The 24061-nt window shown below is 43.7% G+C and overlaps 1 protein-coding gene and 1 pseudogene across 2 annotated transcripts in view; one reads left to right on the top strand and one right to left on the bottom strand.

Moving 5' to 3' along the window:
* LOC119857571 overlaps positions 1-24061 on the bottom strand; it is a 255525-nt gene that overhangs the window by 153824 nt on the left and 77640 nt on the right. The window lies entirely within an intron of this gene.
* Positions 1-24061, top strand: part of LOC119857337 — a 92716-nt pseudogene that overhangs the window by 638 nt on the left and 68017 nt on the right.

The following is a 24061-nucleotide window of genomic DNA, read 5'->3' on the forward strand; positions in this document are numbered from 1 at the left end:
GCCTCACAGTGGCTCCCATGCTTTGCTTTGGTGAGGGTGGCAGTTTACTTTGCATTGCCATAGTGTTACTCCCCCAGTAACTCAACTCTGCTCCAAGTAAAGTTCTGAACCCATTGTGAAAGACTAACAGTATCATGAATGATCTTCACTGAATTAAGTTAAACCTTATTGAGGTAGTTTTAACATTTTTGGAGTTCATCGTATTAAAAATGCAAATGTACTATAGTGAGATTACTTGGGACTTCTTTAGCAGGAAGCCAAGATTAATTCAATCTCTGGAAGAGATTGTAAGGATCTCCAGAGATCCTTCTGAAACAATGTGTTAGGGTTTCCTCTAGGAAGGGAGTGGTAATGTAGTGTAATTCCTCTGGTTATCAACCCTTTGAAGCCACATCCTTGTACCCAGATATAGTTCAAACCGGATTCTCGAGAGACTAGCAAAGAGAAGACTTTTGGATGAATAGCATGAGTTCAAACTGATTCAGGACGACTTCCTGATCCAGCTAGTGGACAGGACCTCGGGTTCATGGAGGGCCCTGGTCCTCAGGGAAGGCTTGGAAGGACTTGCTTACTGAGTCCCCAGAGGCTGTGTGCTGGTTCTGAGCTGAAGCTGTGATGAGCTGATAACCAGAAGGACTCCTCTAGGTTGTGCGGGGGTTGATGGACTGCTTCTGACAGAGTCCATGTTAGGGTCTAGGTTCCTCATAAGCTTTTTAGCACTTTATTTTGAAATAGTTTCTCTCTGGGGATTTTTTCTTTAAGAATGAAATTGGCTTGCTTAAACCTGTGTGGTACTATGTGTTGATGATCACTCTGTTATCAGTCTGTGAAGAGAAAGCAAGCAGGTATCCTTGGCAACCTGTCTGTGCTGGGAAATAAACAGTGAAAGCAGGGAACTAGGCAGCCTGGGACTACCTGAGTTAAAAGGGGGAGAGATGTGGATCTCCAAACAAGAGAGGCAACAGCAGGGGACCTAACACCTGGGAGTAAGAGCCCTTGCTGGCCCAGTGAGGGGGAAGTACAGATGCAGATGCCCTGAACGGACATCCCAAATAAATGTACTTAAGCATGAATTAATCAGTTTTATGCCCAACCCAGCCACTCGGTAGGCCTCCTCTGGGGTACTTAGTAAGGCCTTGGCTTCCCAGCAAGGCCCCTTCTGGCAGTCCCCTCCTTTCTGTGAAAAGCAGGAGGGCTTCCAGCATCTCTGCTCTTCCCTCCGACAGGAGAAGCAGCATCTGTGCATTGCTGTGTTTCACGTCTCTTCCCCTTCTCTTTCAGGAGTAATGATGCACCACTCTTCCTCCAAAGGAGCCACTGACTCTCTTGCCTGAGTTGGCTCACTTCTCTGGGCATAATATCTAGCTTCCAAAGAGGAGTGGGGGGTTTTCAAGTTGTGGTGAAGATAAATTTTGAAGAGGCTACTATACAGTGACACTTAGTTAACTTGAAATATCTGTGTCAAGTCTTGAATTTTTACTTCTAGAAATAATTTGTGGATGGATGCTATAATTGAGACAAACATAAGCAAAGCTGGCTGGTCTACCCTTAATGTATTGCAAACTTATACCTTAAGATTTCATAGGATGCATGCATACCACTTGCTGCAACACACACAGGCATAATCTAAATAAGGATAAAATATTGGCTTTTTACTTTCTCATGACCAAATTCTCAGGGTTCCTGCATGGGTTCACTAAGGCAAAGGATGAGGCCACAGCTTCCTTCTTTCATTTTATTGCCAGCTCCTGCAATCGTTGGACTCTGGGACTGATTTAGTACACTGATCAGGTTCCCAACGAGCATGGCTTATGTTGGGGCTTTAGTCAGTGCCCTTCTGCATAACTCATGGTGACTAAAACCAAATGAAGATAGGGTACCAACTATGCTTGTTTTTTTTAAGCAACCACAACTCCTATGTCTAAATGAGTTCAGTCTACCCCAGGTACATACGGGGTCACTTCCACTTGGCGGCGGCAACAACAGCTTTGCACCTTCTCCAGTGTACCTCCAGAAGCCTAAAGAAATATGTTTGCTATCCTATGAAAACACTTTAATTTGGCTCTTCTTTTATCCTAGGAACATTTTGTAACTTACACCTTTTGTGTAAAACTACTGCATGCAATGTCCACTATTACAGTTGTTGGTGAATTGCTTGCAGTGGGCTAGTGTAGACTTGATCTTTCCATTTTGGCCTGATGAACTATTCAAGTTATGTGGAGGCAGTTAATTGTTTTAGGTAGGTTTTCACTTCAATTAATAAACAGTTAGACAACAAAAGCATGTCACTTTCTTCAACATTTCATTTATGTCTTTAGGGTGACCAAACTGGATCGAGATCCTGCGTCAGGCACGGCTTTACAGGAAATTAGTTTCTGGCTGAACTTGGAACGTGCTCTGTACCGCATTCAGGAGAAGCGTGAAAGCCCAGAAGTCCTCCTGACGCTAGATATTTTGAAACATGGCAAACGTTTTCATGCTACTGTCAGCTTTGACACGGACACAGGTAAGAAATTACAATGTGCTGTAGCTTCATGAGCAGTTTCTGTGGAAGTTTAGCTCTTGTGATATAGTTACACAAGTTAAACATCAAAATTATAATCAAAAAGCTTCACCATATATGAAGTGAAAACTATTGTCTTTAAACTGGCCAGATGAAACTGACACAATGAGGTCAATAAAATTTAACTCTCTTGTATTGTATTTAGGTCTAAAATAGGCACTGGAAACTGTAAATGACTACAATCTACTGATGAAAGACTTTCCTTTGAATGACTTGTTGTCTGCTACTGAACTGGACAAAATAAGACAGGCACTTGTGGCAATATTCACCCATCTGAGAAAAATCAGAAATACAAAGTACCCCATTCAAAGGGCACTGCGTCTAGTGGAAGCCATTTCAAGAGACCTGAGTTCTCAGCTACTGAAAGTATTGGGAACCAGAAAACTGATGCATGTTGCCTATGAAGAGTTTGAAAAGGTATGTCTAGGGTGTCAAATATGGTAATAGCTAACGTAACACACTGAATGTAACTATGAGAGCATGTCATTTGAGAGTCAAACAAGTTTACGTTCTTAAACTTTCAGGTTATGGTTGCATGTTTTGAAGTCTTCCAAATTTGGGATGATGAATATGAGAAATTGCAAGTGTTACTGAGAGACATTGTGAAGAGAAAGAGAGAAGAGGATCTGAAGATGGTGTGGCGTATCAATCCTGCTCACAGGAAACTGCAGGCTCGTCTTGATCAAATGAGGAAGTTCAGGCGCCAGCATGAGCAGCTGAGAGCAGTGATTGTGAGAGTCTTAAGACCTCAGGTAGTCTTCCACTCCTTTCTAATTGGGGTAACTGCCTATACATCTGGTAAAGATATAGCAGTTTCCCATCTCTTGATGAAAGGCTACATGGAGACACAAGCCAGTCACATTAAAATGTATTAACTCACAAAAGCAAAATTACTTGTGTTCCCCTGCAAACAGCTGACTAAAGGAAACACAGGTGCAAAACATAACCAATAGGATTTGGGTAGAAGTCTTAGAAGCTTTCTAAATCCACTATGGAAAGGAATATACAATCACTCGCATAGTTGTGAGCTCCTCTGATGGATCTGAAGCAAGTTAAACAGTTATTTCAAAGTTTTGACTGTGACATAGCGGTAAAGACCCATTTTCAGCTACATTAGAAACGTACCAGTACCAATTCAACCTGTAACTGATCACTTTTGTGTTCATGCAAACAGCAATGCTTTTTCTCTGTATAATCTCTCTTCAAATGGCAAAGAATCTGGGGATTTATTTTCAGGCCTTGAGGGCATGTTTTTAAATGGTCTTTAGTTTTCCAAAAGGAGCAGTCTTATTAAATTATTCAGTGTTTATACCCTGACAGTAGTGAAAGATATATAATCATTTTCAGTTTGCTTACAGACATTAATGAGAAGAATGGTATTACATTCTTCCACATTTTCTTAATAATAAGGCTAAAGTGTCCCTACTTAAATCCATGAATAAAAGCACTCTAATGCTGGCTTGTTTTTCCATGTGATTGGAAAAAATGGATACTGCATACAATAACTTGCTTTAAGTTTAGATCGCTTGATTTTGAATCTGGCAAATAACTACAGCACAAGTTTAAAGTGGAGAATCTCTCATTATTGCTAAATAGTGTGCAGCAGAAGAGACACTCTCCTCATCTTATTTGCAGATTAATACCCTTCAGAAACCAAATTAGCACCCTTAAGTTCCAAAGGGTTTAGTCAACTGTAAGTAGAGTGCAAAAAATTAATTGCATGTGTCTTTTTACAGTGTGTACATAAAATGCTTAACTCTTAACATGTGTGAGACACAGAAACCATTAGATCAGTGAGTCTTTACTAAACTCTGTGACTTTATGCAGGTCACTGCTGTTGCCCAGCAGAATCAAGGAGATGTACCTGAACCCCAGGATATGAAGGTAGCAGAAGTCCTTTTTGATGCTGCGGACGCTAATGCTATTGAAGAAGTGAATCTTGCTTATGAGAATGTTAAAGAAGTAGATGGCTTAGATGTTTCCAAAGAAGGTACAGAAGCCTGGGAGGCAGCAATGAAACGGTATGATGAAAGAATTGATAGGGTTGAAACAAGAATAACTGCTCGTCTACGAGACCAGCTTGGCACAGCAAAGAATGCAAATGAAATGTTCAGGATCTTCTCCAGATTCAATGCTCTGTTTGTCAGACCTCACATTCGGGGTGCTATTCGTGAATATCAAACACAATTGATCCAGCGTGTAAAAGATGATATTGAGTCTCTTCATGACAAATTCAAGGTACAATACCCACAAAGTCAGGCTTGCAAAATGAGTCATGTTCGTGACTTGCCTCCTGTGTCTGGGTCTATAATCTGGGCCAAACAGATTGATCGACAGCTCACAGCCTACATGAAGCGTGTTGAAGATGTGCTTGGCAAAGGTTGGGAGAACCATGTTGAAGGCCAGAAGCTGAAGCAGGATGGAGACAGCTTCCGTATGAAGCTCAACACTCAAGAAATATTTGATGACTGGGCAAGGAAGGTTCAGCAGCGCAACCTTGGTGTGTGTGGCCGTATCTTCACTATTGAAAGCACTCGTGTTAGAGGTCGAACTGGAAATGTCCTCAAACTAAAGGTCAACTTTCTCCCAGAAATTATTACACTCTCAAAAGAAGTCCGCAACCTTAAGTGGTTTGGATTTCGTGTTCCACTTGCAATTGTCAACAAAGCTCACCAAGCAAACCAGCTCTATCCTTTTGCTATTTCTCTGATTGAAAGCGTCCGTACGTATGAACAGATCTGTGAGAAGGTGGAAGAGCGTAACACTATTTCTCTGCTGGTAGCTGGTCTAAAGAAGGAAGTGCAGGCTTTGATTGGAGAAGGTATTGCCCTAGTGTGGGAGTCATACAAACTTGACCCTTATGTACAACGCCTAGGAGAGACTGTCTTCAGCTTCCAAGAAAAGGTTTGTTCTACTGATTATGTTCTTTTTTCCAAGAGAGAGTCTGCACACATTGGTGGCAGTTGAGTTTATCAGCAACAAAATATTTTAGTTTTGGATTGTATACTATTCAGGACAACAGGTTTCTTCCTCTTAGAAAATAATCTTACTGTACGCAACTATTGCTTAGATTCCACAGTGTCTTATAGTATTGAAGAAGTCGCTGAATAGAGAAACAATTGACAAGATGTATGCTGTCAGATTATTACCTGGTAATGTGGCAAATGTTCTCTTTGTGGGGGTGGTAGAGAAACCAATCTTATAAAAAATGCTAATTTAGTAAAGTAGCTACTGAAACTTTTTAGTTAGTGATTGTAACATAAACACACTTTGTATTAATGCTTTATATTCTAGTATAGCATCAGTTACCTTTTAAAAACCTGCCTGCATGTTTCTCTATATCTCCCTTTTAGATTAAGGGAATTAGCCAAAATCTGACATCTCCATTATCAGGCAAGTTCCCAGAGATTTCAGTAAATTTTAATGAATGAAAACAGAGTAATGACTCGCCACCTCACAAGAACGGATGTAGCTGTTTGTGGGAGAGGAATGTTTTATCACTTTCCTCAACATGGAAGACTGCTATCAGCAAAGTACTAAAATTAAATGTTCCCTTAGGTGGATGATCTGCTCATTATTGAAGAAAAAATAGACCTAGAAGTTCGATCCTTGGATGTATGATCATAAGACCTTTTCAGAGATCTTAAACAGAGTTCAAAAAGCTGTGGATGACTTGAATCTTCATTCATATTCCAATTTGCCCATCTGGGTCAATAAGTTGGATATGGAGGTACAGTAACTTCTCACTTAAAGTCGTTCCGGTTAACGTTGTTTTGTTGTTACGTTGCTGAGCAATTAGGGAACATGCTCATTTAAAGTTGTGCAGTGCTCCTTTATAACTTTGTTTGGCAGCCACCTGTTTTGTCCACTGCTTGCAGAAAGAGCAGCCCGTTGGTGGGGGCTTGGAACCAGGGTCGACCAGAAGCCCCCCTATCAGCTTCCCGTTCCCCTAAGTTCCCTGTGCAGCAGCCGCCGAGCAGGCTATCAAATGCTGGGCAGTTCAGCTGTCCCTCCCCACAATGCTCTGTGCTGCTCCTGCCTTCTGCCTTGGAGCTTCTTTTGTCTGACAAAAAAAAAATTCCCTGGAACCTAAACCCCCCATTTACATTATTCTTATGGGGAAATTGGATTTGTTTAACATCGTTTCACTTAAAGTCACATTTTTCAGGAACATAACTACAACGTTAAGTGAGGAGTTACTGTATTTGTTTTCAATATGGCTTCTTCCTCCCTTAGATAGAACGAATACTAGGAGTTCGACTACAGGCTGGGCTGAGAGCTTGGACCCAAGTTCTTCTTGGACAAGCTGATGATAAAGCAGAAGTTCACAGATGCACCTCAAGTCAGTAACAAGCTTGGTGGGGAGCCAAAGATCAAAGTAAGTCATATTTGACTGGTTTCAGAGTAGCAGCCATATTAGTCTGCATTCGCAAAAAGAAAAGGAGTACCTGTGGCACCTTAGAGACTAACAAATGTATTTGAACATAAGCTTTCATTAGCTACAGCTCACTTCATTGGATGCATCTGTAGCTCACAAAAGCTTATGCTCAAATAAATTTGTTAGTCTCTAAGGTGCCACAAGTACTCCTTTTCTTTTTATATTTAACTGTTACTCATTATGCTTTTTGTTAAAATAAGACAATACAGAACCTTGAGTAGAAATAAAAATACTCTGATGGTACATATTTCTATATAATGTAAGTTCTTCGTCCTGGTTATGGTCCTGATTTGTATTCCCCTCGGGGTTATATGCATGCACCATGCATGAGGAGCTGAAGATTTTGAAAGTAGTAGTGTCTGTTGGTCCACACATACACCCTTGCTTCGCTGAAGTCAAGGGAACCTTTGGTACTGAGGCACTCCCCCTTTCTACATTAGACTTTCATCCTTCAGGTCAAGTTCCCGCCCATTCCCTTATGGCTCCTGCGGATCCACCAGTTCTGAGGGCACCGCCATTCGAACTGGGATTTGATTTTTTGGCATTGGAGGACTTGTATGGAGTGCAGGATCTGCCCCTCCCATAACCAATATGACTGCCCTAAGGTTCCGTAGACTCAATGGCAGTACCCTCCCTTTCCCCAGCAACAGAACCATTGGTGCCCTGGCTCTTTGGGGCCCTCCACAGCAACGGATCTGCCTGGTTGGCCGTACTGGGCGTTGTGGCCTCAGTACCTGCCTTTGGAACCTTCCCACTCCACTCGAGAGGAGTTCTCCACCTCATCTCTTTGACCGTTATCGAGTAGGCATTCTAAACCAGTGTTGGAAGATGCTCCTCTTAGTCCAACTCTGACAGTACTGCTGGAACCAGAGCCGTTCCCTTCATCATTTCCAGGTGCTGTAGTCTCTTCATCTCCCTCCTCACGCCCAGATGACTACCGTCAGTTCCAAGAACTGTTCCAGAGGATGGCTAATACCCTCCACATTCCACTGTACAGAACAAACGGCACCAGCTGTCTGATATCTTATACGCCTTGGTACTTGCCAGAATGGCTCTACCAATCAGTGATGCTGTTCTTCAACCGGCCTGGACTGTCAGGCACACTCCAGCCACTTGCACACCTACCCTCAAGGGGCAGAGAAGAGGTATTGTGTACCTGCAAAGGGGTCTGATTTTTCTGTTCTCTCATCCCCCTCATCCAATTTCCTCATCATACAGGCAGTGACAGAATGGGCCCAGCAGCAATGCTGATGCTCTACCCCAGCAGATAATGAGGGCAAGTGACTGGACATTTTGGTATTTGGTATGGTAGACAGAAGGTATTCTTTTCTGCCAGCCTCCAATTTCACATCTCCAATTACTTGGCTCTGTTTGCTAAATACGACTTTCTTACCTACAGCAAGTAAGGAGGACTTCTCAGGCAAACTTCCCCAGCAGGATCAAGCCTGCTTCAAGACTATCCTACAGGAGGGGAAACTAGTTTGAAGAACAATGCTCCAAGCCACTATGGATGTGGCAGACAGTACTTTGCTCACTATGGCTTCAGGAATCATTATGTGGAGGGAGTCATGGCTGCATTCGTCAAGTTTCCCAAGGGAAGTCAAGAACACTATAGAGGACCTCTATTTCAGTGGGTCTCATCTCTTCAGTCAGAAGACAGATGAATCTCTCCACTCCCTCAAAGACTCCAGAGCCGCTCTGTGATCACTGGGTATCTACACACCAGGAACCAAGTGCAAGTCTTACTTGGCCTAGAAGTGGACTCTATCCTGAAAAGAGGAGTGATAGAACCTGTTCCTATGACCTATCCAGGGCCGGCTCCAGGCACCAGCATTCCAAGCAGGTGTCTGGGGCGGCAACCTTAAAGGGGCGGCAGTTCGTGCGGTGACAGCTTGTATCTTCACAGTTCCGCGGTGGCAATTCGGCTGCAGCCCCCTTCTTCAGCCACCTGTGGCGGCAATTCGGAGGCAACTCCCTTCTTCAGGCAGCAATTCAGTGTGCTGCTTGGGGTGGCAAAAAGTGTAGAGCCGTCCCTGGACCTATCAGGGTGCAGGGTTCTAGTCTACCTATTTTCTAGTCCCCAAGAGGGGCATGTGGAGACCAATCTTAGACCTCCATTATCTCAACCGCTTCATACACAAGCCAAAGTTTCATATGGCCACCCTAGCAGCCATCATTCCTTTGTTAGAAAGAGGCATGTGGTTTACAGCTCTCGATATGCAGGATACTTACTTCCACATGGATATCCATCCTACCCACAGACATTTCTTTTGGACTCACCACTGCTTCACAAGTCTTCACCAAAGTTTTCTCAGGAGCAGTGGACCACCTCCACCGCCATGGGGTCCTTGTATTCCCTTGATGATTTGATTATGCTGCTACCAGCCAAAGGGGAGGGTTGTTCCTTGATCTCCATGCTGCTTACACTCCACTCCACCCTGGCGGTGAGCGTAAACATCAGAAAATCAATTGGATCCCTCACAGTCCCTAGAATTCATTGAGGCCTGTATCAATTCAATATCAGCACATGCCCACCTCCTGGAGGACAGGTTCCAGGTCCTACAAGAGCTGATTTCCACAGCAATTTCCAGTCCTCTTCTGGCCAAGACTTGCCTTTCTCTTCTTGGCCACATGATGACTTGTACATACATTACTGCTTGTCTCCACTTTTGTTGCCTACAGCTGTGGCTCCAGAGGATCTATTTTCCTATGAACTACATCACGGACTTTCTACTGACAGTTCTCCAAGAACTTCTCTCCTCTCTCTAGTGGTGGATGGATCCAGGTCAGGTCTGAACCAGAATACCATTCCTTCCATCCTCCAAGCATGACGATGATCACAGATGCATTACTTGTCGGATGGGATGCCCACATGGACGAGCACATGACTCAGGAGTCTTGGACTGCTCAGGAATACTGGATGCCCATCAACATCCTAAAATTTTGGGCGATGCAGAGAGCATGTCATGCATTTCTCACATTATTTCATTCCTGTCATGTTCTCATCATGTCAGACAACACTATCACTGTTTACTAAATCAACAAACAAAGGGGCATGACGTCCTCTAGGCTTTGTTCATGAACGGAGGCAGTTCATCTTTGGGATAGGTGCATTGCTCACAAGATCCGGTTGTAACTTCCTGGAACTCAGAACATAATTGCAAACTCTCTCAGCAGGAAATTCATGACGGATCATGAACGGGAGCTCCACAACACCGTAGTCACCAACATTTTTAACCACTGTGGGATTCTAACCAGGGACCTCTTCACCTCCCACGCCAACAGCAAATGCACCCAGTATTCCTCTGGGAGAGTGGGGGGTCTCAGTCACCTTTCCCAAGGTGATGCCCTATTCCTGTATAGGTAGGACCAGATCAATTATGCCTTTCCTCCCTAGAGCTTCTGCCACGTGTCCTACACAAGATCAGATGGGAGAGAATGATGGTCACTCTGATTGCCCTGTTCTGGCCTTGCCAGTTCTGGTTTCCCTTCTTCTCCACATGTCAGCATATCCCCCTGCTTCCGTGGCCAGCTTTTCCGGAACTCCTCAAACGACATGGCTGCAGAACCAGCATCCCAATCCCAGAGACTTTTCACATCCGAGCTTGTTTTTCGGATGGGCATCTTCACTAGAGCAGGAATGTTCATCAGCAGTACAAGACATCCTCTTGAATAGCAGAGAAGAGTCCACAATGCAGTCCTATAGGGCCAAGTGGAAGTGTTTGACCTCATGGAGCCGACAGAGGAGTCTTGCTCCTGAAGATGTGGACATCCCTCTCCTTTTGGACTATCTTCTCTCCCTGAAGACGTAAGGCCTCACTCTCAACTCCATCAAGGTGCACATAAACACTATCAGTGCCTATAACCCTCCTGTGGAGGGGCATTCTCTTTACTCACCCTTGACTATCAGGTTTTAGAAGGACCTCCAATGGACTTATCCTCCCCTTCAATCCATTGCTCCTCTAATGGGACCTCAACCTTGTCCTCATGGTGTTGTTTAGATTTCCCTTTGAACCTCTGGCCACCTCCTCCCTGTCTCTCCTCTCCATGAAGGTCACTTTCCTAGTAGCTATTACTTCTGGGTTGGAGAACTGAGGATCATGGTGACGGACCCCTCTCCCTTTACCATGTTCTGTAAGGACAGTGTTTCCTTGTGCTTGCACCCCAAGTTTCTGCCAAAGGTTGTATCCCATTTTCAACTCAACCAACCCATACACTTACCTGCTTTCTTTCTGAAACCTCATGCCTCCGTGGAGGAAGGACACTGTCAATCCCTTAATGTGTGTGTTTGCTGGGAGGGAGCCTGAGTGAGTGTCTGATTGGCTGCTAGCCTGCAGGGGGCGGGCATTAGGGTGTCTGTGTGTTTGCGTCAGGGAAGCCTGGCTGTTTAAAAATAGCCAGAGCCTCGCGAACCAGCTGAGCGGCAGCGGAGCAGCGGGGAGAGCAGAGCAGCTCACAGCAGGAGTTTGCCTGGGAGTTCGCCTGGAGTGAGCCCAGTGAGGCTTACATTTTGCCAACGTCTCTGAGGAAGCTCCGTAGTAGGTAGGTGATATGGAAGGGGGGGATTCAGCTGTTGTGACCTGCACTGGATGTGCCATGTTTGTCTTTCTTCCACAGGACAGAAGCGACTTTGTCTGTACAAAGTGCAAGCTGGTCTCCATATTGGAAGAGAAGATTGAAGGTCTGGAGCAACAGGTAACGACCCTGCGTTGTATACGAGAGACTGAGGATTTTCTGGACCAAACTCAGGATAGCCTTCTAGGGGCACAAAGCTCTAAAGATGTAGAGCAGGTTGCACAGAGGAGCCAAGAGGCCAGTGAAGAAGCTTGGCAACATGTGACCTCCAGAAGAGGTAAGCGGAATGTCCGGGTTCCAGTAACACAGACACCGGTAACTAACCGCTTTCATGTTCTCTCCACAGGTACCAATGCGGAGAGTGGACCAGATGATGATATGTCTGGGGGGAGAAAGCAGAAGGAGACTCCGCTGGTTGGGAGGCATGAGATGCGATGTCCTGAGGTTGGGGGTTCCACGACCACCACTCCCAAGAGGAGAAGGCGGGTGGTGGTGGTCGGGGACTCTCTCCTCCGGGGGACTGAGTCATCTATCTGCCGCCCTGACCGGGAAAACCGAGAAGTCTGCTGCTTGCCAGGGGCTAAGATTCGTGATGTGACGGAGAGACTGCCGAGACTCATCAAGCCCTCGGATCGCTACCCCTTCCTGCTTCTCCACGTGGGCACCAATGATACTGCCAAGAATGACCTTGAGCGGATCACTGCGGACTACGTGGCTCTGGGAAGAAGGATAAAGGAGTTGGAGGCGCAAGTGATGTTCTCGTCCATCCTCCCCGTGGAAGGAAAAGGCCTGGGGAGGGACCGTCGAATCGTGGAGGTCAACGAATGGCTACGCAGGTGGTGTCGGAGAGAAGGCTTTGGATTCTTTGACCATGGGATGGTGTTCCATGAAGGAGGAGTGCTGGGCAGAGACGGGCTCCATCTTACGAAGAGAGGGAAGAACATCTTTGCCAGCAGGCTGGCTAACCTAGTGAGGAGGGCTTTAAACTAGGTTCACCGGGGGAAGGAGACCAAAGCCCTGAGGTAAGTGGGAAAGCGGGATACCGGGAGGAAGCACAGGCAGGAAGGTCTGTGAGGGGAGGGCTCCTGCCTCATACTGGGAATGAGGGGCGATCAACAGGTTATCTCAAGTGCTTATATACAAATGCACAAAGCCTTGGAAACAAGCAGGGAGAACTGGAGGTCCTGGTGATGTCAAGGAATTATGACGTGATTGGAATAACAGAGACTTGGTGGGATAACTCACATGACTGGAGTACAGTCATGGATGGTTATAAACTGTTCAGGAAGGACAGGCAGGGCAGAAAAGGTGGGGGAGTAGCACTGTATGTAAGGGAGCAGTATGACTGCTCAGAGCTCCGGTACGAAACTGTGGAAAAACCTGAGTGTCTCTGGATTAAGTTTAGAAGTGTGTGCAACAAGAGTGATGTCATGGTGGGAGTCTGCTATAGACCACCGGACCAGGGGGATGAGGTGGATGAGGCTTTCTTCCGGCAACTCACGGAAGCTACTAGATCGCATGCCCTGATTCTCATGGGTGACTTTAATTTTCCTGATATCTGCTGGGAGAGCAATACAGCGGTGCATAGACAATCCAGGAAGTTTTTGGAAAGCGTAGGGGACAATTTCCTGGTGCAAGTGCTAGGGGAGCCAACTAGGGGGAGCGCTTTTCTTGACCTGCTGCTCACAAACCGGGTAGAATTAGTGGGGGATGCAAAAGTGGATGGGAATCTGGGAGGCAGTGACCATGAGTTGGTTGAGTTCAGGATCCTGACGCAGGGAAGAAAGGTAAGCAGCAGGATACGGACCCTGGACTTCAGGAAAGCAGACTTTGACTCCCTCAGGGAACAGATGGCCAGGATCCCCTGGGGGACTAACATGAAAGGGAAGGGAGTCCAGGAGAGCTGGCTGTATTTCAAGGAATCCCTGTTGAGGTTACAGGGACAAACCATCCCGATGAGTCGAAAGAATAGTAAATATGGCAGGCGACCAGCTTGGCTTAATGGTGAAATCCTAGCGGATCTTAAACATAAAAAAGAAGCTTACAAGAAGTGGAAGGTTGGACATATGACCAGGGAAGAGTATAAAAATATTGCTCGGGCATGTAGGAAAGATATCAGGAGGGCCAAATCGCACCTGGAGCTGCAGCTAGCAAGAGATGTCAAGAGTAACAAGAAGGGTTTCTTCAGGTATGTTGGCAACAAGAAGAAAGCCAAGGAAAGTGTGGGCCCCTTACTGAATGAGGGAGGCAAGCTAGTGACAGAGGATGTGGAAAAAGCTAATGTACTCAATGCTTTTTTTGCCTCTGTTTTCACTAACAAGGTCAGCTCCCAGACTGCTGTGCAGGGCAACACAAAACGGGGAAGAGATGGCCAGCCCTCTGTAGAGATAGAGGTGGTTAGGGACTATTTAGAAAAGCTGGACGTGCACAAGTCCATGGGGCCGGACGAATTGCATCCGAGAGTGCTGAAGGAATTGGCGGCTGTGATTGCAGAGCCCTTGGCCATTATCTTTGAAAACTCGTGGCGAACGGGGGAAGTCCCGGATGACTGGAAAAAGGCTAATGTAGTGCCCATCTTTAAAAAAGGGAAGAAGGAGGATCCTGGGAACTACAGGCCGGTCAGCCTCACCTCAGTCCCTGGAAAAATCATGGAGCAGGTCCTCAAAGAATCAATCCTGAAGCACTTAGAGGAGAGGAAAGTGATCAGGAACAGTCAGCATGGATTCACCAAGGGAAGGTCATGCCTGACTAATCTAATCACCTTTTATGATGAGATTACTGGTTCTGTGGATGAAGGGAAAGCAGTGGATGTATTGTTTCTTGACTTTAGCAAAGCTTTTGACACGGTCTCCCACAGCATTCTTGTCAGCAAGTTAAGGAAGTATGGGCTGGATGAATGCACTATAAGGTGGGTAGAAAGCTGGCTAGATTGTCGGGCTCAACGGGTAGTGATCAATGGCTCCATGTCTAGTTGGCAGCCGGTGTCAAGTGGAGTGCCCCAGGGGTCGGTCCTGGGGCCCGTTTTGTTCAATATCTTCATAAATGATCTGGAGGATGGTGTGGATTGCACTCTCAGCAAATTTGCGGATGATACTAAACTGGGAGGAGTGGTAGATACGCTGGAGGGGAGGGATAGGATACAGAAGGACCTAGACAAATTGGAGGATTGGGCCAAAAGAAATCTAATGAGGTTCAATAAGGATAAATGCAGGGTCCTGCACTTAGGATGGAAGAATCCAATGCACCGCTACAGACTAGGGACCGAATGGCTCGGCAGCAGTTCTGCGGAAAAGGACCTAGGGGTGACAGTGGACGAGAAGCTGGATATGAGTCAGCAGTGTGCCCTTGTTGCCAAGAAGGCCAATGGCATTTTGGGATGTATAAGTAGGGGCATAGCGAGCAGATCGAGGGACGTGATCGTTCCCCTCTATTCGACACTGGTGAGGCCTCATCTGGAGTACTGTGTCCAGTTTTGGGCCCCACACTACAGGAAGGATGTGGATAAATTGGAAAGAGTACAGCGAAGGGCAACAAAAATGATTAGGGGTCTAGAGCACATGACTTATGAGGAGAGGCTGAGGGAGCTGGGATTGTTTAGTCTGCAGAAGAGAAGAATGAGGGGGGATTTGATAGCTGCTTTCAACTACCTGAAAGGGGGTTTCAAAGAGGATGGCTCTAGACTGTTCTCAATGGTAGCAGATGACAGAACGAGGAGTAATGGTCTCAAGTTGCAATGGGGGAGGTTTAGATTGGATATTAGGAAAAACTTTTTCACTAAGAGGGTGGTGAAACACTGGAATGCGTTACCTAGGGAGGTGGTAGAATCTCCTTCCTTAGAGGTTTTTAAGGTCAGGCTTGACAAAGCCCTGGCTGGGATGATTTAACTGGGACTTGGTCCTGCTTTGAGCAGGGGGTTGGACTAGATGACCTTCTGGGGTCCCTTCCAACCCTGATATTCTATGATTCTATGATTCTATGTCTGCTGGACCCTGGCTTTCTACCTTCAGAGGATGAGATGATTCAGGAAGTCCCCTAGACATTTTATCACGATAGCAGGAAGGATTAAAGGGCAAATGATCTCCAGTCAGCGGATTTCTACGTGGGTTTTGGGGTGCATTACACTATCAGTTATCGAGACTGTCCCCACCCCTTGGGGTACAAGCTCACTCCATGAGAGTGCAAGCATCGACTACAACTGCGCTTCACGATGTACCAGTTACGGACATACGTAGGGCGGTCGCGTGGACTTTGGTACGTACCTTCTCTTCCCATTACGCCTTGGCACAAGACTCTGTGACGGATGCTTCGCTTGGCACGGCAGTGCTCCATTCCGCAGTTCCATCATCTTCCTGCTTGTTGTTAACCCTCAGTGGGATACAATAGGGACTATCACTGAAAGAAGAAGAGGTTGCAGCTTTTGTCTAAAATGTATTTTGTGTTTATCTTTAGCTGGCCCAGCAGGTTCTTATTTAGCAAAATTGAAACTGCATGTGGTGTCTTTCTATGCCTGTAGAATGTTGTACATGAACTGAGGATAACCAACCAGGTGATCTATTTGAATCCCCCAATTGAAGAATGCAGATATAAGCTCTATCAAGAAATGTTTTCCTGGAAAATGGTAATACTATCACTACCCAGAATTCAAAGTCAAAGATACCAGGTAAGCATAATAAATGTATTTATGAATCTAATAAGATGGCTCTAAGTAGAACTGTTGCATTGCAGTTGTATACAGATAATGTAGTCTTTAATGGTTATGAAGGAGCAATTTTTGAAAATGAAAACTGGCCCTGTATTGTGAACTTGGTATATGCAACTTGTATTTAATTGTGGGTCTTGTCAGGTGGGTGTACACTATGAGTTATCTGAGGAAGAGAAGTTCTATCGGAACGCCTTAACACAGATACCTGATGGTCCTGTAGCACTGGAGGAGTCTTATTCGGCTGTTATGGGCATTGTGACGGAGGTCGAACAGTATGTTAAGGTAGGATATGAATTCTGATTTTCAGTTTGAAATTGTAGAATAGCGCATTTGTTGGTTTTAGAAGAGCTCTTCTATATCTTTAATCAAAGGTAAGTCCCATCAATGTTACCTGTTTACTATAATCCCCATTAATTCAGTTATGTAAATAAGGAAAGTATCTACATTCTGAAAATTCATGGTTACATGGAGGTTTTTTTAATGTACTTATTAATAGGTATGGCTGCAGTACCAGTGCTTATGGGATATGCAAGCTGAAAACATATACGACCGTCTTGGAGAAGATTTAAATAAGTGGCAAGCCCTCTTAGTTCAGATAAGGAAGGCTAGAGGAACTTTTGACAATGCAGAAACCAGGAAGGAATTTGGACCTGTTATCATAGACTATGGGAAGGTAAGAACCTGAAACTTTCATGCATCTTATAAAAGTAACCTGTGGAAATAAACTTCAAAATGGGCTTATAGAAGATAAAATGAGACTTCATAACTAATAGTAATACTCGGTAAACTTTCTTGATTGTAGGTACAATCTAAGGTGAACTTGAAATATGACTCTTGGCATAAGAAAGTTCTCAGTAAATTTGGCCAAATGCTAGGTCAGAACATGACAGAGTTCCATTCACAAATTTCTAAGGTAAGAATAGTCCAAACAATGATTCCTTATTACAAAATCAACTTACTACATCCATCTTTAAAATACTGGTTTTTTTCCCTCTAATAGTCCCGACAAGAGTTGGAGCAGCATCCAGTGGACACTGCTAGCACATCAGATGCAGTGACATTCATCACATATGTACAATCCCTGAAACATAAAATCAAGCAGTTTGAGAAACAAGTTGAGGTAAGTTGTCACTTTCCTACTAATATCTTGTTTCTGGAAATCTGTAAAAGCTTTTCTACAGGGAGAGGACAATTGATCATGACCAGTCTAAGCCTGCTAAGAGAAACCCTGCCTCTAATTTCCTGTCCTAGTAACTTTTCTAGATAAACACTTTCAAACCAAGACTCTATAGTGAGCCTTACTGAGTTACTTTATACTTCTGAGGGTTCTTTAGGCTGATCTATTGCTGATTTCTCTTTAGACTTCTGGCTATCTGAATTTCGAATTGAACTTCTAGCTAACAGAAAAATTTAAGAAGGTTACCTTCTAACAATGTTTGTGTGGACTGTAGCTTTATCGCAATGGTCAGCGCTTGCTAGAAAAACAAAGGTTCCAGTTCCCTTCCTCCTGGTTATACATTGACAACATTGAAGGAGAGTGGGGTGCTTTCAATGACATAATGCATCGCAAAGATTCTGCCATTCAGCAACAAGTAGCAAACTTGCAAATGAAGATAGTTCAAGAGGATCGAGCAGTGGAGAGCCATACAACTGACCTGCTGACTGACTGGGAGAAAACAAAGCCTGTGACAGTGAGTTTTTTCGGGTCTCTGCTGAACTCACGATAGAAAGTTTGCATTCTGTAACAAACAGGTTGTTCAGTAAACCCTGAAATAGACTGGGGGGGGGATAGAGGGGGCATAGTTGTTACCTTTACAGATTTTGATGCAGAAATGTGAATCCTCTCTAGGGGGTTTCTTAGTGACTTGGCAGAAAGTGTACCTTGTCTTTTGCTCTTGGTTTAAAACTCCAACACTTTTCCTGACTTAACTTGCATTTTAAAATGGAAACACCTCTATTGTAACTTGATTTTTACAAATTTAACTAGCAATAAGAAGTGTGCACTTTATAGAGCATTTGGTGAGAGGAAGAATCTTGTTGAGCCTGTGTCCTAAAGTAAAAGTTACTAGCTAGCGTCTGCTAAAAAATCTCTTCTGCCAAGATGATTCTTTAGACGCTTACCCAGGCAAGGGATCAGTAACTCGTACACTCAGAGTTATAAAGGTCTGCCAGGGAAACTGAAAATTCTTTAAAGCAGAAGAGATGGCATAGTGTCTGATGCTAATCAGATGTAATTTCTGCACAGATTTGAAGTGCTAAACCCTAACTCTTAACATCTGTGCCATGTTGTCCTTCATGTGGTTCTTTCTAGGGAAACTTGCGTCCTGAGGAGGCTGTTCAAGCACTTACCATTTATGAAGGGAAATTTGGTAGGTTGAAAGATGATCGTGAGAAATGTGCGAAGGCCAAAGAAGCTCTTGAGCTAACAGATACAGGACTACTCAGTGGCAGTGAAGAACGTGTGCAGATACAAACTGCTGTTTAAAAATCCATGAATTTGGTGCTTGTAAATGGTTCTGGACAGATGACTTCTTGTAGGCAGAGGTCCTTCATTCATAGAGAAGGCATAGCAGTCAATGGTTCTCCCTTATGCTGCCCTATCACTGTGCCCTAACCTTAAGTGGGATGGTCCAGCCTCAGGAGTGAGTAACTCAGTCTCAATACCCATTCAGTCCTTGGCTTTTCCACTGAGACTGCAAACACAGCCACTTAAGAGCAGCTTTATAAGATGTAGAAATCTGGCCATTAAACTAACTAGAGATGAGACTAAGGGCTTGTGTACGTGACAAGTAGCTTCTAAGTCAGCAGTTCTCAAACTTCAGGAACTCGAGGACCCCCATTTTGATGAAAAAAAATTTCAGAGACCTCCCCCAGTCTGCCCCCCGCTCAGCCCCAGGCCCTCCCCCCAAGCCCTCCACCCCTTCCCCCACCCTCACCTCTGCCCCTCAATTCCCCCTTCCCTCTGTCACTTGCTCTCCTCCACCCTCACTCACTTTCACCAGGCTGAGGCAGAGGGTTAGGGTTTAAGGGGCGTGCAGGCTCTGGGAGGGAGTTTGGGTGCATGACGGGGTATGGGATGTGGGCTCTGGAAGGGGGTGCAGGTGCAGGTTCTGGGCTGTGGCAGAAGATTGGGGTGCAGGAGGGGCTGAGGGGTGCAGGTTCCAGCCGGGTGGCGCTTGCCTTGGGCGGCTCCCAAAAGCAAACAGCGTATTTCTCTGGCAGCATCTCCTAGGCGGGAGGGCTAGGGGGGTCTTTGTGCGCTGCCCCTGCCCACAGGCACCGCCTCCGCAGCTCCTATTGGCCACAGTTCCCGGCCAATGGGAGCTGCGAGTCGGTGCTCAGGGCCGACGCAACACGCGGAGACCCCCTGTTCGTCTTCTACTCCCACTACCACCCCCTGGGCCACAGGGAGTGGCGCAGAGCCAGGGGATGAAGAGAGTCTGCCTTAGCCCCCCGTTGCCACTGGACTTTTAGTGCCTAAAATCTCCCAAGTTTAGCTTCAGTGCTTCCAGGAGATAGCGCTGGTCCCCAGCGTGCAGGCGCTGGGAGGGATGGGGAGAAATTGAGTAGATCAGCGGATCCTGGGGCTGTTCTAAGTCATATTATGCTAAGCCACACTCCAGGACTTTCATGGCACTGTAGCAGCATCCACATAAAATGTTACTGCAAGGCAAGTTTGATATACTGTAGGCGTTCACTCTTGCGTGCTGTGCAGTAACTTGCTATGTAAACAAGCCCTAACTTAGCTACTGAGCAGCCAACATATGATAACTCCTTTTGGGCCACCAGAAATGTGCTAGGCAAGCTAGGGTTAAGTCTCTGTCCAATTACCTGTACCCTGACCAAGTTCCTATCCCAATGATTTGTTTAAGAAGTTCTGTCTAACTTAGGACAGATATTTACCATCATTTTCTATATAACTGACCAAAGTTTGATGTATCCCTTTGTACTCTAGGTAGCTTTAGAAGAATTACAAGACCTCAAAGGAGTTTGGTCTGAGCTTTCCAAGGTCTGGGACCAGATTGATCAGATGAAGGAACAGCTATGGGTTTCAGTACAGCCTCGCAAGGTATCTTTTTTTATTCAGTATATAGAAAGCATAACTACAACTATACTATTCGCCTTTTGGCCTTCGAGGTAAAAATACATTTAAATGCTCTAACAACTTGAAAATGAGCCAGAATATATGGCATGGTGCTTATGTGCCTGGGTCTTTTTGGCATATGAAAAATAGAATTCATAACTGAAAATGCAGCCTCTATCTTAATCTAACTTGCAGCACTGAACGGCAGAAATAACTTTTTTCCTCTTAACTGAAGCTTCAACAGGGTAAGGCTTAGAAAACAAAACTTGAAAAATTATCAGGATTGCAGAAACTGCACAACCTTAAATATATTTAATTATAGGCTACATCTTCAGGGGACAAGAATTGATGCTATATCTGTTTCTTGAAATTTAAGTTGATCTAAATTAGCACTTTTCTCAAGCACTTGTCCAGCTTCACTGATGAAAAGTTATTGCCCAGCTGATGCTTCTTGGATACATAAACCTTCTACCTCTTATCTGTAAGGAAGAATGTCACAATTTCATGACATGTGATGTAGTATAAAATTACTTCATGCTGTGCTACTCCAATGATCAAGAGTTAGAGAAAACTAGTATTGTACTAACAGTCATGAATTAATCTTAAAACAGTACTGTTGACTCCACATAATCTGCTGAGGTGGAATATATCAACAAAAGCTTGGAGAATCTGTTGGAATTATGTGGTTTTGAGGGGCAATTGAATGTTTTCATACATCTAGTATTTGGTTTGCCTGCCTTGTATATAGCTATATTTAGAGTTAGCAAAATTAAATATATGCAGCATAGGAAAGTATGATCAATATTATGTAAGGGTGATTCTCCCATTCTTAAAGAACAGTTGAATAAAAATGTTAAGATAACAAACTGTAAGTAAAACGGATAATTGTTGTAATATCCATCTTACTAGAGTGATTGTGTTTATCATAATGTTGCTGGTAGATGAATTTTTTCATGGCTTCTGTATTTTATTGACAGCTTCGACAAAATTTGGACGGCTTACTGAACCAGTTGAAAAACTTCCCTGCTCATTTGCGGTAGTATGCCTCCTATGAATATGTTCAGAGACTTCTGAAGGATTACATGAAGGTAAGCTGTACTTAATTTTTTTAATTAGTTATCAAGGGTAAGTGATCCATTATCTTAATATGTGCTGTCTCATGTTCTAGATAAACATGTTGGTGATTGAACTGAAATTTGAGGCTCTTAAAGATCGTCACTGGAAGCAGCTGATGAAGAGGCTTCACATTAACTGGGTTGTCTCTGAACTAACTCTGGGTCAGATCTGGGATGTTGACTTGCAGAAGAATGAAGCAATTGTCAAAGATGTACTTCTTGTGGCTCAGGGAGAGATGGCTTTGGAAGAGTTCTTGAAACAGGCTAGTATCTATCATTACCTATACTAGACCTGTTGTACAGGAGAGGTTTTAGAGGTGTAAATTAATTTGCTGACAGCTATGTAACAAGTTGGATTTTAGATACCCAGGATGGTGAAAGTGAAATGCTTTAGATGTTCACCATATATTGTTCGTTCTCAATAAACTGAGTAAATGTAACACACAAACTGACACAACATGAAACCCCATAGGTTTAGGGGTTTTATTAAAAGCTTTGGAAGTTTACTGAAGATACTGTAACTTAAACTTAAAGATAAGTCAAGTAAAATATATAGCTAGTATGTTACTATTATAAAACTTCTAAGTAGAAGACTGGAAACTTCGTTCTGTAATTTCATTTTATGAATTGCAATAACTTGAACTCTGACCCACAAGATATAATTATGAAATCTTCCACCATATGATTCACAGCAGGCCTGCCGGTTCATGTGCTCTGTAAAAAGATAGGAATCAAGCTCACGTAACTAGATGTCTACACTATAGAATGAAATAAATGTAATAGAATTAAAATTACTATCGGGTGTTCATAACCTGACTTCTTTTTTTCTTAAAGATAAGAGAAGTGTGGAACACTTATGAACTGGATTTGGTTAACTATCAGAACAAATGTCATTTGATTCGTGGTTGGGATGATCTCTTCAACAAGGTCAAGGGGCACATTAACAGTGTGTCTGCCATGAAATTATCACCATACTACAAGGTATAATGTAAAATTACTTTATTTTTCTTTTCAATTATCTTTGATATTAAATATCTCCCTCCTTGTTTTCGTATTCTTTTCCTAGTGTACATTTGTTCAGCTGGCACCTTGTGTGCCAAGTTTGACAAATTATTAGGTGTATAAGTTGATTATACCTTTTATAGCTTTAACCAAACTTACAAAATTATTTCCAATTCAGTTCTTCAACTAGGTTGATTAGTGTTACTTGTCCAACTTCTTAAAACCATGCTGACTAGTAGCTGAAGTGTGGGTTGTTTTTTTTTAAGGTAAACTGAATGTTAATGGTTTTTGTAACATTTGGGTGTTTGAAGAAGATGCCCTTAGTTGGGAGGACAAATTGCACCCTTGCAGTCTCTGCCCGTGTCCAATCTTCAGTTGATGTCTCCCACCCTGAGCTAACAAGCAGTCTCTTATCAATTTCAAAATCTTTGACCAGGTTGAGGTGTCCCAGGACAAATATATGCACCACGCCAGAGAGTCAGAGGTAGACTTCAGTGGTGGATTTACTGTATGGTCTATTTGAGCGCCGGCAATTGAGTTAGTCATTATCTGGTTCTTGGGTACCACGTGGAGGGCTCCAACTAGAATGAGTCTTTGGTGTAGCATAAAGCCAGCTACACCATAATACTCACAGTTAATATTAATAAAATTAATAGATATCACCCTTTTTCATGCTCAGTAACTGAATTTGAACTATTGTATCCCTCATTTAAAGTGTGCTTAATATTTTTCTCACTCTCACAGCATCAGTACTGAGTTTCTGGCACTTATGAAAAAGGTATCCAAATCTCCCCTTGTGGTGGATGTTCTTAACATCCAAAGTGTACAAAGGTCACTGGAGAGATTAGCAGACTTGCTTAGAAAGATCCAGAAAGCACTGGGAGAATACCTGGAGAGGGAGAGATCCTCCTTTCCTCGGTAAGGAATTTCATCTCAACCAATTGTAATGGAATAAACTCTAATAAGAATTGTGTTTGTTTGCATGGTAGTGCCTAAGTACTTCCTTTTATTGTGTTCCACTAGCAATCTTTTAGTGCATACACAGATATCAAAACATGAATTCTTTGGAATCATAAAAAAATAAATAAAGGTTAAACAATTTAGTCATTTTATGATCCCATTTCCTGGGAAGTGACAAACCTTCAATTTCTTTGCGTGGGTCACTTGTGATTAGTAACTTAAATGGAATAATTTGAATATAAATATTGCTTAATAGGCTGTTTCACCTGGTACTAAATAATGAATTCTCAAATTAGTTTTGTTCCATTAAATTAAATGAACCCTTGGAATCTCTCTAACCAAATACCAAAGCTTAAAAACTTGTATAATTCTATATTTGAATCATGTTGCATTCTGTTTCACCTTCAATTCTCAGTAGTATGTGAGGTCCTTGGATTGTAGATTTAAACATAACCTGCATGTCAAGCATGTGTTCAGAGTGGGAGCTTTGCTGTCTCATAATCTTTCAATACTTGGCATTTATCTCCTAATGAGGTGTTAAAGTGGGAAGAAAACTCTAGATAGACTAAAAATGGTGCAGAGAATAAGCCCTGACGTATTTTTACTATGATCTAACAGAAGT

This window comes from Dermochelys coriacea, chromosome 6, assembly GCF_009764565.3.
Source record: "Dermochelys coriacea isolate rDerCor1 chromosome 6, rDerCor1.pri.v4, whole genome shotgun sequence".
Lineage (NCBI taxonomy): Eukaryota > Metazoa > Chordata > Testudines > Dermochelyidae > Dermochelys > Dermochelys coriacea.